We start from the raw sequence: 17,700 nt of genomic DNA, 5'->3' as shown, positions 1-17,700 counted from the left end.
AGACACAAAAAGTTGGAGTAACTCAGCGGGACAGGCAGCGTCTCTGGAGAGAAGGAATGGGTGAAGTTTCGGGTCGAGACCCGTCAGACGGGTTAGTTGTCTCAGTAACTGCTTGAAATGAACAACTGGGGCAACACAGTGGTGCAGCTGGAACAGCTGCTGCCTCTCGGCATCAGAGACCCAGGTCTCCTGACGTCGGGTGCTGTCTGTGTGTGTGGAGTTTGCACGTTCTCCCTCTGACCGCATGAGTTTCCTCCATGTGCTCCGAAGTTATTGTCTCACATCCACAAAGACATTTTTGATTTTTTTTTTAACAAAGATTTGTATAAAGGGCTTGCATATTCATTGGCCTCCGTAAATTACCAATGGTGTGTGTAGGGAGTGGATGAGAAAAGTGGGATAAAGTAGCGCTAGTGTCTGCTTCTTCCTTTCGTGTCCACCGTGTTACAAATGTTGGCCTCGCTGTCATCGTCCGCCCTGAAAAGGACGCAAGCTTCCGGCGACAATCAGTGGCAGCCATCACTTGCGGCAATAGATGATGGTGGTAGCAGAATTAGCTCAGGATACTTCCAGTTTCCAGCCCCGCGACATGGACGCTTCTGCTGTGGGGCCGGAACTAGTGTGATCTTGGGTGATTGACGGTCGGCGCGGACTCAGTGGGCTGGTCTTTTTTTCATGCTGACACTTTGCATTTTAAATTTTGAAAAATTATATCGGAAGGAAGAACCTGCACTCGATTTCAAGAATCTCTTTAAGAATGGACTGAATGTCTTGTGTGTGCCCGACAGGCATCAGGCCATTGAGCACTATGAACTCCAACTGAATTCAGAACTGCGAAGGAACCAGGACCTTTGGGGGATTTTTGCACCACCTTGTTTTGTTTTACAGTCATAGAGTCATACAGTGATACAGTGTGGAAACAGGCCCTTCAGCCTAACTTGCCCACACTGGCCAACATGTCCCAGTTACACTAGTCCCACCTGCCAGCATTTGGTCAATTTCCCTCCAAACCTATCCTATCCATGCGCCTCTGTGCAGGAAGGAACTACAGATGCTGGTTTAAGTTAAAGATAGACATAAAATGCTGGAGTAACTCAGCGGGACAGGCAGCATCCCTGGATAGAAGGCATGGGTGACATTTCGGGTCGAGACCCTTCTTCTGATTCGACCCTAACCGCCACTCAATCCTTCTATCCAGAGATGCTGCCTGTCCGGTTGAGTTACTCCACATTTTTGTGTCTATCCATGTACCTGTCTATCTGCTTCGTAAATGTTGGGATATTCCCTGCCTCAACTACCTCTTCTGGCAGCAGACTATCCCAACATTTAAGAAACATTTAGACAGGTACGTGGATCGGACAGGTTTGGAGGGATATGGAGCAAATGTGGGCAGGTGGGACTAATATAGCTGGGACATGTTGGCCGGTGTGGGCAAGTTGGGCCGAAGGCCCTGTTTCCACACTGTATCACATGAGTTGTGGATGCAGCCCAGTCCACCAAGCAAACCAGCTCCCTCCCCCAATCCACTTAACTACACTTCAAGCAGCCTCAGGTACTAAACACACTGAATCAAGGACCACCCACACTGGGGAGTGGTTGGCATCTGAAATCCTTTGCATGAGTGGTAGGTGGAAGTAGTTTTTAATTTGAGTTTTAGTTTTAGAGATACAGCGTGGACATAGGCCATTCGGCCCATCGAGTCTGCAACGGCCAGCAATCCCTGCACATTAACACTATCCTGCACTAGGGACAATTTTGCATTTACACTTACGTTTATACCAAGCTAATTAACTTACAAACTTGTACGGCTTTGGAGCATGGGAGGAAACCAAGATCTTTTGCTGCTTTTGCACAAAGTATTTAGTTTAGTTTTAGTACGGAGATACAGCACGGAAACAGGCCCTTCGGCCTGCCGAGTCTGCGCCGACCAGTGATCCCACACGCTAACACTATCGTACACACTCTAGGGTCAATTTTTCATTTATTCCAAGCCAATTTATCCACATACTGTACATCTTTGGAATGTGGCAGGAAACCGAAGATCTCGGAGTTGGATGATCAGCCATGATCATATTGAATGGCGGTGCAGGCTCGAAGGACCAAATGGCCTACTCCTGCACCTAATTTCTATGTTTCTATGTTTCTATATAGGTGAATTGGCTTGGTATAAGTGCAAATTGTCCCTAGTGTGTGCAGGGGAGTGTTAATATGCGGGGATCGCTGGTCGGTGAGGACTCGCTGGGCCGAAGGGCCTGTTTACCGTGCTGTATCTCTGAAGTCCACCATCTAAATTCTAAAGAAGGTGAGGGTGAGGGGTAATGAGACACATTGGGAAACCTCTTTCATTGTAATCATTAGCTGCTTTGCCCTTCAGGGCCACCTCTGACACCCCATCAGCCTCATGCCAGAGCGAGCACAGGTCCTGACAGCTGAGGGATCAGAGAGCACTGGGTCAGAACACGCTGTCTGATTGTCGATGAAGGGACGAGAGATGAAGTGTCCTGAAGTGTCACCCATCACGGAACTGAAGCTTACGAGAGGTGACAGGTTCAGCGTGAAACTCCGAGCCCTTTTTGTAATCGGGAGCCCCTTGCCCAAAGATAAAACTCACACCCAAGAGCAAACTATCTCCCTGGAGCATCAGTGATGACAGCAGAAATTACAGGGCTGCTGAAGGGGAAGGAATGTTTCACAAGCCGTTTCTGGTACGTCGAACACTGGGAACTTTAATAGGAATAGCTTATTTTTAAATGGATTTTGCTTAGTTTTACTAGCAAAATCTCAGAGTTACTCAGAGATGCAGCGCAGAAACAGGCCCTTCGGCCTGCCGAGTCCGCGCCCACCAGCGATCCCCGTACATTAACACTATCCTACACACACTAGGGACAATTTTATATACATACCAAGCCAATTTACTTACAAACCTGTACGTCTTTGGAGTGTGGGAAGAAACCGAAGACCTCGTAGAAAACCCACGCGGTCACGGGAAGAACATACAAACACCGTACAGACAGCACCCGTAGCCGGGATCGAACCTGGGTCTCCGGTGCTGCAAGTACTGTAAAGCAACAACTCTACCGCTGTGGCACGGCGCCACTCCTTGCGAAGTGCTAAAATGGCCTGAGACAAGGCAGCACAAATGTATCAGCACACACACATAGTCCTTGCCTCTCAATAATAAACAAAATGTAAATATTTTCAAATTTCAACACTTCAATCCAACTTGCCCACTTCTCCGCTTCCCAGATGTGGGAGAGAAGGTAGGTTGTCTCTTTAAATACAACGAGACAGGCATTCGTTGGTTAAACCTCTCATATTGGGATAACCTGAATGAATGATTGAATGAATGAATGGATGAATGAATGATTGAATGAATGAATGAATGAATGATGAATGAATGATTGAATGATTGAATGAATGAATGGATGAATGAATGAATGAATGAATGAATGAATGAATGAATGCATGAATGAATGGATGATGAATGATGATGAAATGAATGAATGATGAAATGAATAATTTATTGTCCACATGTGACAAGTCACAGTGAAACTCTTTGCTTGCCATACTGCAAGGTATGCAAATAGTCGCCACATAAAGGGTGCAGACAAAGATACAAAGTAACCGTGGTAGGTCCCCGTTTTTCTCCCCCCTCACGGCAGGTTCTGCAATATCCATTGTTCTGCCCTGTCCCTCATGCCAAGCCCTTTCCCCCCACGCCCTCCATTGTTCTTCCCCCTCCCTCACGGTGACCCCTCCCCCATGCCGGATCCTCCCAACAATATTTCCTGATGCTCAGAAAACAAAGCCACTGAAGGGTGTGGGAAAAGTTATCTCTCAAGGTTAAGATCCCACCCAATTTATTCCCGATCCCACCATCATCCCACGGATTGGAAATCAGATTAACTGCTCCTGGAACTCGCCCTCCCAGGTTGGGAAATTCTCCCACTCAGGCAGCATATATTCCTCACTGGTTCCTGGGCATCTATTTTTTTCTAAAGTGCAAGTTAAAACTCCAGCAAGTAACATCCCAGTGGCTCCAGATGGGTAAATTTCATGGGTAAAAGTTATCTGAAATGTCTGAAATGTTACATCTCGAAGATATGAGATTCATCCTAGCAGAAAAAATCAGAACAATTCTCCAGATATGGTCTCCTTTCATTGATTTATTACAAGTATAACATGGTGCAACATAACTCTGGAAATTAACCGTTTCAGAACTGGGTGAGGGGTGTGGAAAGATATGAAGCAGGTATATTCCTTTTATTTTCTCTGTTTTTTTCTTTTTTTTTTTCTTTTTTCTTTCTGTGTTTCCTTTATTGTTTTCTTTTTCTTTTTACATCTTTATGGGTTATTTCTCTCTATCCTCCCACGTTAACTCCTGGGGCTTATACATCACTACTTTCCTTACTCTTTTCTTTTCTCTTTTTCTTGCTTCTGTTATTTCTCTATTGATAAATTTAAAACAAGAAGTTATGTTATATGCCACGGTTTATACGACTGTACATAGCTTCTAATAAAAAAAAAAAAATGTTTTTAAAGTTATCTCACCATCTAGCTTAGACGAGCAGTTAAGGTCACACACTCGCACACCAGTAAATATGCGACTATGTCTAATTTACAACCTTTATAGTTCAGTTCAGTGTAGAGATACAGTGTAGAAACAGGCCATTTGGTCCACAAACCAGTGATCCTACTAACACTGGCCTACACACACTCGGAACAATTTTTCCATTTACCAAGCCAATTAACCTACAAACCTGTATGTCTTTGGAGTGTGGGAGGAAACCGAAGATCTCGAAGAAAACCGACTCACGGGGAGAACGAACAAACTCCGTACAGACAGCACCCGTAGTCAGTATTGAAACCAGGTCTGTGGCACTGAATGGCAGCAACTCTACCGCTATGCCACCGTGCAGTCCTATATCTTATCTGGGTTAATCTGAAAGCCCCCAGTGCATGGATATGCAGGGAATGAAGGGATATGGAACATTTACAGGCAGAGGGGATGAACATCATATTAGGCACAGACATTGTCAGCTGAAGAGCCGGATACTGTGCTATATTATGCTTTGGATATCTCCCGCCAGCTACACAAGGTGCAATGAAACAAGAACCAACCATTTTATACTACTGGTGCTCCATATATCATTCCATAACGAGATGTCATGAAATGACAGCACAACATGGAAGTTATTTCCTGAATGGAATATTTTTTTTAGCTTTTCGACTAGGAGAATTGTTATTCTAACATTCAGAAATGTTGAACAGGGCGAGCACCAGACTTGGTGCGTGGGAATTGGTTAACCAGCAGGAGTTGATTTCTCTCGCTGGTTTTAACCTGCGGTGAAAGTCTGGTAACATACTCAGAGGTTGTTGAAAGGGTGGTAAGCGGGGAAGGACGGAGAAGGCACCCTTTACAATGGGAGGTGCAACATCATGTTAATTCATTTCCAGTTCTGGGGAAGAGTCATTGACATTAACAAAAGGAACAACAACAAAAAACTCAGCAGGTTAGGATACATCTGTAAAAGAGACTGAAATGTTAACCCAAAAATAGACACAAATTGCTGGAGTAACTCAGCAGGACAGGCAGCATCTCTGGAGAGACGGAATGGGTGACGTTTCAGGTCGAGACCCATCTTAGCATCTCTGGAGAGAAAGGATGGGTGATATTTCAGGTAGGGACCCTTCTTCAGACAACCCAGTTTCTCCCTCTACATATGCTGCCTGGCCTGTTGTGTATTTCTACAACTATATGTCTATGTTTATATTTTTATCAAGTCAATTGTGAGGGAAGTCTCTACTGATCAGGTCATAAGGTCATGGGGAATAGGAGTAGAATTAGGCCATTCGGCCCAACAAGTCTACTCCACTATTCAATCATGGCTGATCTATCTCTCCCTCTTATTTTCCTGCCTTCTCCCTATACATAGAAACATAGAAACATAGAAAATAGGTGCAGGAGTAGGCCATATGGCCCTTCGAGCCTGCACCGCCATTCAATATGGTCATGGCTGATCATCCAACTCAGTATCCTGTACCTGCCTTCTCTCCATACCCACTGATCCCTTTAGCCCACAAGGGCCACATCTAACTCCCTCTTGAATATAGCCAATGAACTGGCTTCAGCTACCTTCTGTGGCTTGGGCTTGTATACTTGGTATAAGTTTAAATTGTCCCTGGTGTGTGTAGGGTAGCATTAATGTGTGGGGCCAGTGTCCGTGCTGTATCTCTAAAATAAACTAAACAAAACAAAACTAAACTATAGCCAACTGCATACAAAACCGAAGATATAGACACAAAATCCTGGAGTAACTCAGCGGGACAGGCAGCATCTCTGGAGAGAACAGGTGACATTTCGGGTCGAGACCCTTCTCGAGACAGAATCAGGGGAGAGAGAAACGAGAGATATAGACGGCGATAGAGAGAGATATAGAACAAACAAATGAAGATGTTCAAAAAAATAACGATGATCAAGGAAGCAATCCATTATTAGCTGTGGGCTGGGTGATAACAAATTATACGCATTAATATACAATTTTACTTCGGAGCCACGTTAGTGACTACGTGAAGAACCCGCCAGGGCAAATGCGTGTCATATCGCTACACGCATTGCGAAACAACAGGCGGGGTGGAACGATGTTCCCCCGCAGCGGCAAGTTTAAAAGCCGGGACCGACAGGTAAGTAGTTACTCTGCGGTCTTTATTTTTCCCACACTGTTTCACAGGTGTAAAAAGATGGGCAAATCCAAAAAAGCAACCAGAGCTGCGACAAAGCTGGCGGGGGAGGACCGCAGAGTTGCGGGCAGCCAGCAGCGGCCGGCGGGACAGGAATCACCCGTAATGGGATCAGCTGTGCCGACTTAGCCCCCGCACCGGCCAGATCAACACCGGGGCCGGGCGGGAAGGCAAAAATAAAATCAAACAGAGCTGTTGACTCTGATGAGTCCGACTTTGAGGAGCCGCGAGCGGCCAGCGACCGTGTGCACTGGAGCCGGATGGAGCGGCTCATGGAGCAAATGCTCCAACGTGACAGACTCCGGGAGATGGAGTCTAGTCACCGTGGGATAACACCCACAGCAGCACCTTACGTAGGGCTGCACAGTGCATCTCCCTCATCAGAGGGGAGTACTGGGGGTCAATTCTGCGCTGACCCCGAAGAGGGGTTTGCTGAACAGACTACAAGTGTGCAGGGGGTGCAGGAAGGCGAAAATCTACTGGACATGGTGTCCAACTACTTACAGCCGGATCAGACTGGACAGAACCTAGAACAGAACCTAGCTGCCAGCATTGATGTCCTGTCATTTAAACAACTACAGGAACAGGCTGTGATGGACACCAGGTCACGCAAATTCAGTGGCAGACACCAGGTCACGCAAATTCAATGAAAACATCGAATGGATGTTGGATATAAATGTATTTGCTGAAATTGTAGCACAGTATGGAACACCAGATATCGATTTATTTGCATCTAGACTCAATCACCAGTTACCAAACTATGTTTCTTTGGATCCAGACCCTGGGGCATCAGCGATAGATGCTTTTTCGCTGCATTGGGGGAAATTGTTTTTCTATGCATTCCCTCCTTTCTGCCTCATCAGTCGGGTATTACGCAAAATACAACAAGATTCGGCGTCTGGTATTTTGGTAGTGCCCGATTGGCATACTCAACCATGGTTCCCAGTGATACTCGACATGGTCTTAGAACCATGTATCACCATCCTGAAAAGACCAGATTTGTTGGTTCATCCTGTAACTGGGGATAGCCATCCGTGTCATAAAATGACAAACTTATTAATTTGTAGAGTCTAAAGAAACCTCTACTGGAACTGGGACTGACGGACCGAACATTGAACATTATCTCAGCGGCTCACAGGCAGTCCACCAAAAAACAATGTCAGGAAATGGGAAATATATTGTCACAGAAACAACATCACTTACAGCTCGATGAACATAACGTCTGTTCTGGAATTCCTGGCAGGCCTCCATTATGATGAGGGGCTCAGTTACAGTGCCATTAACTGTGCCAGAAGTGCCCTTTCAGCATATCTATGGTGAGGATCAGAGCGTCATTCTGTTGGGACTCACCCCCTGGTAACCAAACATATGAAGGGAATTTTTAATATCAATCCCCAAAGAACCAGGTACTCTCAAATATGGGATGTGAGTATTGTCCTAACGTTGCTAAGGAACTGGTCTCCAGCAACAGCTCTGTCCCTGCAAAAGCTGACGCATAAAACAGTCATGCTGATGGCTTTGGTCACAGCACAAAGGGTACAGTCTTTACATAAGTTAAGGCTGGACAATATGACTTCTTCAACAAGAAATATACCTTTTCATATTCACGAATTAGTCAAACAGAACAAACCGGGACCATCAGGCCTCAAAATAGAATTTAGGGCCTACCCTATAGATGATCGTCTCTGTATAATAAGACATTTATTGTTATATATGGAGAACACCAAAAACATCAGGGGCAATGAGATGGCACTACTAATCAGCCACAAGCAACCCCACAAGAAAGTGTCAGTTCAATCTATTTCCAGATGGCTGAAACAGGTTTTAACAACAGCTGGGGTGGATACTAACATATTCAAATCTCATTCCACCAGGGCTGCAGCTACATCGGCAGCTATGGAGTTGGACGTACCGATGGACCAAATCCTGGGGACAGCAGGATGGTCAAGGGAAAAAACGTTCCAACAATTCTACCATAAACCAGTGGTTAAACCTGGAACGTTTGCAGAATCAATTTTAAGTTCTGTAATATGATTTTCACCCCATAAAATAGGGGCTATAATTTGTTGTTAATAAATTTATCATGGATTTTCAATATCAGATTCATGTTTAAACATGTTAACAAAATTCCTCCCTTAGCCAATTAAGGCAGATGTGATGCATGGACTCGTTTCCACGGCATGAAATCACAGAGCTTTGAAATCTTCAAGTAGTCACTCACGTGACTCCGAAGTAAAATAGTAAGATTAAACGAGAATTTACCAGTTTGAAGTTTGATCATTATTTTATGAGGAGTAATGTTGAGGGATTACGTGCCCTCCGCTCCCACCCTTGATCATAAAGTTCAACTGGTATCCTTTTCTCTAATCTTACTATGTTCAGTCATTTACTGTTATCTGTGATTTCACACCGCTGCTTTGAAGAATGACACGCATGCGCCCTGGCGGGTTCTTCACGTAATCCCTCAACGTTACTCCTCATAAAATAATGATCAAACTTCGAACTGGTAAGTTCTCATTTATTCTTACTATTATACACAATTATACAACTTCTTCTGCAGTTGTATAGGGCTCTGGTGAAACCACATCTGGAGTATTGTGTACAGTTTTGGTCTCCTAATTTGAGGAAGGACATCCTTGTGATTGAGGCAGTGCAGCGTAGGTTCACGAGATTGATCCCTTGGATGGCGGGACTGTCATATGAGGAAAGATTGAAAAGACTAGGCTTGTATTCACTGGAGCTTTATAAGGATGAGGGGGTTTCTTATAGAAACATATAAAATTATAAAAGGACTGGACAAGCTAGATGGAGGAAAAATGTTCCCAATGTTGGGCGAGTCCAGAACCAGGGGGCCACAGTCTTAGAATAAAGGGGAGGCCATTTAAGACTGAGGTGAGAAAAAACTTTTTCACCCAGAGAGTTGTGAAGGCCAAGTGGAGGCCAAGTAACTGGATGGATTTAAGAGAGAGTTAGATAGAGCTCTAGGGGCTAGTGGAGTCAAGGGATATGGGGAGAAGGCAGGCACGGGTTATTGATAGGGGACGATCAGCCATGATCACAATGAATGGCGGTGCTGGCTCGAAGGGCCGAATGGCCTCCTCCTGCACCTATTTTCTATGTTTCTACGCACTATGAAACTCACCAGGATGACAGTGGAACTAGCACTGGGTCCTAGACTTGAAATGTTAACTCTATTTCTCTTTCCACAGATACTGCCTAACCTGCAGTTTCTGTTAATATTTCTGAAGAAACGTAAATGTGAGTCAATTGCAAAGTTGTTAGTTGGTTTTGATTTATAGATGAAATTGCTCTAACATGTGTCAACTGCATTTGGTTCCTTCTGCAAAGACTCATGCTTGGTCACAGGCAATGCACCTTTTTTTTACAAAGTGAACTCTTTTTTAGTTTATTTGTATTTTTCAGCTGAGGGAAATTCAGATTACTGTTGAGGCTAAGAATTGTACATCATAGTTATGCAATGTATGCCTTTTGTGGTAATTGAAGATGGTTAATAAGAATGTTTGCCATTCTACCACGATTATGCTTGAGGAGTAACAGACTGTTTTCTGTAAACAGTAGCAAGTTCACTGTGGCTGACATCTCCTGCTATATATCATCGCGGCGGACTGCAGTAATCCTCTCAAGTGAGTGGTGAAATGTCTTATAGCTAACTGTTGAGGCAAAGAATGTCAGCTAGAGATTGCAAGGCACCAAAGACTGATCTCATTGTCAGACTTTGCACCAGAGTTTTGAATATGCCATTAGCAGTTTGCATTTTATCTGAAAGCTCTTGGGTGCCAAATTTCATGCTCGCATGTCTCCAATGCAAAGATGCACTTTAGGTGCAATTTTTAGCTTAAGCTGCAGAAGCCGTTCACTTCACCATGTCTGCTTATCAGTGTGTTTTTTTCAAGGGAGCATTACCTCATTCACTGCAGTGAAAGCAAGTCAATGATGTTATTGTTTGACAGGAAGGATGTGACTGAAGTGTAGCAGGAAGGAAATGCTGGAGTAGCTCAGCGGGTCAGACAGCATCTCTGGAGAAAAGGAATAGGTGACGTTTCGGGTTGAGACCCTTCTTCAGACTGAGAGTCGAGTGCTCGTTCTCACCAGGCACACAGCTAACAATGGCTTTTTCCTTTATCATCGGTGTTTTTGCATATCCTTCCTTCATTTGTTATACATCTCTCTACATCACCATCTATATCTCTCAATTCGTTTTCCCCTGACTCTCAGTCCAAAGAAGGGTCTCGACCCGAAACGTCAGCTGTTCCTTTTCTCCGGAGATGCTGCCTGACCGGCTGAATGACTCCAGATTTTTGTGTCTATCTTTGACTGGTGAAGTTCTGGCCAGGCTGACCCTACACAGTAGTGGAGAGTTAGGATCAGTGGCGGACTGGCCCAGGGTGTCAGCATGCCCAATGGCAAGTGGGCCCCTGATGAAGTGGGCCCCCTTTGTCTCCTGGCAACCAATATTTTTAGACCCAGTCCGCCACTGGTTAGGATCGTGCTGTCTGCTCATCTCCTCAGAAGCGTTGAATTTGTGGTCCACAGCCACCGACAAATGCAACCCAATAATTCAGTTCCAGTGGGAAAATAGGGTTAATCATTTTTTTATTCCGTGCTTTAGAATGGTTATAATTACAAAAAAAAACTTTGCATTTGTAATTCCTATTTGAGTGCACTTTCTTTTCATTTTAACTCGTGCGCTAAATAATGGGAATCATTTGTTAATAGCAAGGAGTGAAAAGTGTGCGGATGTGGATGTGGATGGAGTTCTGGGGGTGGAGGTGGATTCACTGGAAGTGGTCTTGGAGGGGAGGATGCTCCTCAAACTGTGGTGCATCTTGGATAATACATCTCATCCACTCCATGGTCAACATAAGCAGCACCTTTTGCAGCAGCTGACTAGTTCCACCCAGATGCAGCACAGAACGCCACAGGAGATCCTTCTTCCCTGTGGCTATCAAACTGTACAACCCCTCACCCTTCTGTTGTGGCGTAGACTGACTCCCCTTTGCCCCTCCCCCCAATCTTTGCACATCCCCAATCCTGGACTTTCCACTCATAGAAACATAGAAAATAGGTGCAGGAGGAGGGCATTCGGCCCTTTGAGCCAGCACTGCCATTCAATGTGATCATTGCTGATCATCCCCAATCAGTACCCCGTTCCTGCCTTCTCCCCATATCTCCTGACTCTGCTATCTTTAAGAGCCCTGTCTAGCTCTCTCTTGAAAGCATCCAGAGAACAATATTTTGCTTCTGCACCAAATTAACAGCAGTCAACATGCAAGTAAATATTTCTCCTCCTTATTTATTTATGCTGATTTACTTTATCCAGCGTGTCTGGAAAACGGTCAATTTCCAGGAACTGAGGCAGATTCTACATTGGTGCCCTGGGACCACGATTTCTCAGACTTCTCCAAAGAACCAGAGTCAGTGCTTTCAAAAGCAGTGAAAGAGCTCCAGGAGATGTGTTCAACATGTGGTCTCTTATACATTGGCGAGACCAAACGTAGATTGGGCGATCGTTTCGCTGCGCTCAGTCCACCTGAACCTACCTGATCTCCCAGTTACTAAACACATTAATTCTCCTTCCCATTCCCACACTGGCCATTCTCTCTAGGTCTCCTCAGATTCAGATTCAAACTTTATTGTCATTGTGCAGTGTACAGTACAGTGACAACGAAATGCAGTTAGCATCTCCCCAGAAGAGCGAACATAGAATAATGAGCAATAAATCAATATACGTACATACAGTCGTAGTAGTGCAATTTATCAGGGGGAAGGAGTGTCCGTGGGGTGATTGGCAGTCACCAAGGTACAGAGTTAAGTAGTGTAACAGCTGCAGGGAAGAAGCTGTTCCTGGACCTGCTGGTCCGGCAACGGAGAGACCTGTAGCGCCTCCCAGATGGTAGGAGGGTAAACAGTCTGTGGTTGGGGTGAGAGCAGTCTTTGACGATGCTGAGCGCCCTCCGCAGACAACGCTTGCTTTGGACAGACTCAATGGAGGGGAGCGAGGAACCGGTGATGCGTTGGGCAATTTTCACCACCCTCTGCAATGCCTTCCGGTCGGAGACAGAGCAGTTGCCATACCATACTGTGATACAGTTGGTAAGGATGCTCTCGATGGTGCAGCGGTAGAAGTTCACCAGAATCTGAGGAGACAGATGGACCTTCTTTAGTCTCCTCAGGAAGAAGAGACGCTGGTGAGCCTTCTTGACCAGAGTTGAGGTATTGTGGGTCCAAGAGAGGTCATCGGAGATGTTGACCCCAAGAAACCTGAAGCTGGAAACATGTTCCACCTCCGCCCCATTAATGTGGATGGGGGTGTGCGTGCCACCCCTAGACCTTCTGTAATCCACAATGAGCTCCTTGGTCTTCTTGTAGTTACAGGCCAGGTTGTTGTCAGCGCACCATGCTGCTAGGAGCTGGACCTCCTCCCTATAGGCCGACTCATCGTTGTCGCTGATGAGGCCAATCACCGTTGTATCATCTGCATACTTGATGATGGTGTTAGTACCATGTACAGGTGTGCAGTCGTAGGTGAAGAGGGAGTAGACGAGGGGGCTCAGCACACAGCCCTGTGGAACGCCGGTGTTCAGGGTGAGGGTTGAAGAGGTGTGCTTGTCTAACCTCACAGACTGGGGTCCGTTGGTTAGAAAGTCCAGTATCCAGTTGTAGAGGGAGGGGTCGATGCCCAGGTCACTGAGTTTGGTGATCAGTTTAGATGGTATAATGGTGTTGAATGCTGAGATGAACAGCATTCTTACATAAGTGTCTCTGTTGTCAAGGTGGGAGAGGGCGGAGTGAAGTGCCGTTGAGATGGCATCCTCCGTACTCCTGTTCTTGCGGTAGGTGAACTGATAGGGATCCAGTGTGGGGGGTAGGCAGCTTTTGAGGTGTGCCAGGACCAGCCTCTCGAAGCACTTGGTGATGATGGGGATAAGTGCAACTGGGCGGAAGTCATTGAGGCTTGCCACAGTGGAGTGTTTTGGCACTGGCACGATGGAGGTGGCTTTAAGGCACGTGGGGACAACTGCTTGGGCAAGTGACAGGTTGAAGATGTCAGTCCAGACGTCTGTCAGCTGCGCAGCACAGGCCCAGAGGACGCGCCTGGGGATGCCGTCAGGGCCAGCAGCCTTACATGCATTAATCCTGCTCAGTGCCACGTACACTTTGTAGGGGGTGAGTGTGAGGGGCTGGTGATCAGCAGGGAGCACAGCCTTGATGGCTATCTCTAGATCTCTAGACTCCATTGTCAGAGTGTGACTAAATGCAAATTGGAGGAACAGCACCTCATAGTTTGCTTGGGCAACTTCCACCCCAGCGGTACGAATATTGATTTCTCTAACTTCTGGCAGCCCTGGCATTCACTCTCTCTCTATCACACCCCCACCCAAGTCGCACTAGCTTCTCGTTTTCACCCAACAAACAATGATTTCCTGTTTCCATTAGCATTGTAACTTTTTTGCATATCTTTCATTCGTTGTTCTTTATCTCTTCACATCACCGTCTATATCTCTCATTCCCCTTATACCTAACCAGTCTGTTGAAGGGTCTCGACCCAAAACGTCACCCATTTCTTCTCTCCAGAAATGCTGCCTGTCACGCTGAGTTTACTCCAGCTTTTTGTGTCTATCTGAGCTCCAGGAGAAATATGATGGGCAGTGAGCTGAAGGGATCCTGTCTAGTTAGATCAAGCCTACTTGTCCAGAAATCTCTGAACCTGCAAACTTTCTGGCTGCTTTCTTTGGAACAGAAAAACCAAAGCTCGGAGTGGTGTAAGTTCTTGCAAATCTTGTTTACACACATAAAGTCCTGTGTCAACTTAACACTGTGATCGCAGTAATGAAACAAAGGCAGAATAACACACACTAAACTTTTTTTCTTCCCAGTTTATTATATTGTTAATAGTGTACTATGTTTACATATTCTGTTGCGCTGCTGCAAGTAAGAATTTCATTGTTCTAGCTGGGACATGTGACAATAAAACTCTCTTGAATCTTGACTCATGAGAAGCCAGTGGTGGACACTGCAAGCAGAACATTGCACCAGCCTGGTACTGTGGTTTAAAAATTGTAGAATTTAAGTATCAGCTCAGTTTAGTTTAGTTTATTGTCATGTGTACCAGTCTTGGACTTGGATTTGGATGTTTACTGAGGTACAGTGAGCAGCTTTTGTTGCGTGCTAACCAGTCAGCAGAAAGACAATACATGATTACCACTGACCAATTACAGTGTGAAGATACATGATAAGGGATTAACTTTTAGTGCAAGGTAAAGCCAGCAAAGTCCGATCAAGGATAGGCCGAGGGTCACCAAAGAGGTAGATAATAGTTTAGCACTGCTTTCTAGTTGTGGTTGGATGATTCAGTTGCCCGATAACAGCTGGGAAGAAACTGTCCCTAAATCTGGAGGTGCATGTTTTCACACTTCTTTGCCTGTAGCCTGATGGGAGAGGCGAGAAGAGGGAGTGGACAGGATGCGATTCATCCTTGATTATTCTGCCGGCCTTGGCGAGGAAGCGCGAGATATAAATGGAGTCAATAGAAGGTCACAAAGATGGGAGTCATACTCATGTGGTCACGAGATCTCATTGACACTTACCGAATGATGAAAGACAGGGATAGAGTGGATGTGGAGAGGATGTTTCCACTAATGGATGTGTCTAGGATCAGGTGCACACCCTCAGAATAATAGGACGTACATTTAGAAAGAAGATGAGGGGGAATTTCTTTCTCCAGAGGGTGGTGAACCTGTGGAATTCATTGCCACTTACGGCTGTGGAGCCCAAATCAACGGATATTTTTAAGGTGGAGATTGACAGATTCTTCAAGTTCAAGTTCAAGTGAGTTTATTGTCATGTGTCCCTGTATAGGACAATGAAATTCTTGCTTTACTTAAGCACACAGAACATAGTAGGCATTTACTACAAAACAGATAAATGTGTCCATATACCATGATATAAATATATACACACATGAATAAATAAACTGATAAAGTGCAAATAGCAGAAAGTGATTATTAATAATATTAATAGTGCCCTACTATTTTAACAGGCGGGCAGCTCTCTCCTGCCATCTTCCCAGTTATTTGTATTGTGAAGTTAGCAAGTGACGTACTAATAAGGTTTGGCCATTAAAATCAGCCAAGCCTGCCAGGAGCAGGTTGTGGAAGCCAACATTGAGTCTAATGGGTCAGACTGACCCAGTTGTACGATGATCAGAATATCTAGACTAAAATATTTTGTATAACTAAGGTGGACACAAAATGCTGGAGTAACTCAGTGGGACAGTTCAAGTTCAAGTCAAGTCAAGTCAAGTGAGTTTATTGTCATGTGTCCCTGTATAGGACAATGAAATTCATGCTTTGCTTCAGCACACAGAACATAGTAGGCATTTACTACAAAACAGATAAGTGTGTCCATATACCATGATATAAATATATACACACATGAATAAATAAACTGATAAAGTGCAAATAACAGAAAGTGGTTATTAATAATCAGAGTTTTGTCCGAGCCAGGTTTAATAGCCAGATGGCTGTGGGGAAGTAGCTATTCCTGAACCTGGTTGTTGCAGTCTTCAGGCTCCTGTACCTTCTACCTGAAGGTAGCAGGGAGATGAGTGTGTGGCCAGGATGGTGTGGGGCTTTGATGATACTGCCAGTCTTTTTGAGGCAGCGACTGCGATAAATCCCCTCGATGGAAGGAAGGTCAGAGCCGATGATGGACTGGGCAGTGTTTACTACTTTTTGTAATCTATTCCTCTCCAGGGCGCTCAAATTGCCGAACCAAGCCATGATGCAACCAGTCACCATGCTCTCTACTGTGCACCTGTAGAAGTTAGAGAGAGTCTTCCTTGATAAACCGACTCTCCGTAATCTTCTCAGGAAGTAGAGGCGCTGATGAGCTTTTTTGATAATTGCATTAGTGTTCTCGGACCAGGAAAGATCTTCAGAGATGTGCACGCCCAGGACTTTGAAGTTCTTGACCCTTTCAACCATCGGCCCGTTGATATAAACGGGACTGTGGGACCCCTCCTACTCCTTCCTAAGTCCACAATCAGTTCCTTGGTTTTGCTGGTGTTGAGGGCCAGGTTATTGCGCTGGCACCATATGGGCAGTTGCTCGACCTCCCTTCTATATTCTGACTCATCCTCATCAGAGATACGCCCCACAACAGTGGTGTCGTCAGCGAACTTGATGATGGAGTTCGCACTATGACCGGCTACGCAGTCATGGGTATAGAGTGAGTACAGCAGTGGGCTGAGCACGCAGCCTTGAGGTGCTCCCGTGCTGATTGTTATCGAGGCTGACACATTTCCACCAATACGAACAGACTGTGGTCTGTGAATGAGGAAGTCGAGGATCCAGTTGCAGAGGGATGCGCAGAGACCCAGTTCTGCGAGTTTGGTAACCAGTTTGGAGGGGATGATTGTGTTGAATGCTGAGCTGTAATCAATGAATAACAGTCTGACATATGAGTTTTTGTTGTCCAAGTGGTCCAGTGCGGAGTGGAGGGCCAGCGAGATCGCATCCACCGTTGATCTGTTGTGGCGGTAAGCGAACTGCAGTGGGTCCAGGTTTTTGTCGAGGTAGGAGTTGATTTGCTCCATGATCAGCCTCTCAAAGCACTTCATCACCACCGGCGTTAGTGCCACTGGTCGATAGTCATTGAGGCATGTCACCTTACTCTTTTTGGGCACCGGTATAATTGATGCCCTTTTAAAGCAGGAGGGGACCTCAGACCTCAGAAGTGAGAGGTTGAATATGTCCGTAAAAACTCCCGCCAGTTGGTCCGCACAGGTTTTTAGAACACGACCGGGTATACCATCAGGTCCAGGTGCTTTTCGGGGGTTCACCCCTCTGAAGGATTTCCTGACGTCGGCCTCTGTGACTGAGACTGAAATGCCATCACAGCGAATGGGGGGTCGGGAAGGCACATCAGTATTCTCCC

This window comes from Leucoraja erinacea, chromosome 2 (genome assembly GCF_028641065.1).
Source record: "Leucoraja erinacea ecotype New England chromosome 2, Leri_hhj_1, whole genome shotgun sequence".
Taxonomy (NCBI): Eukaryota; Metazoa; Chordata; class Chondrichthyes; order Rajiformes; family Rajidae; genus Leucoraja; species Leucoraja erinaceus.
This window is presented reverse-complemented; position numbering follows the sequence as displayed.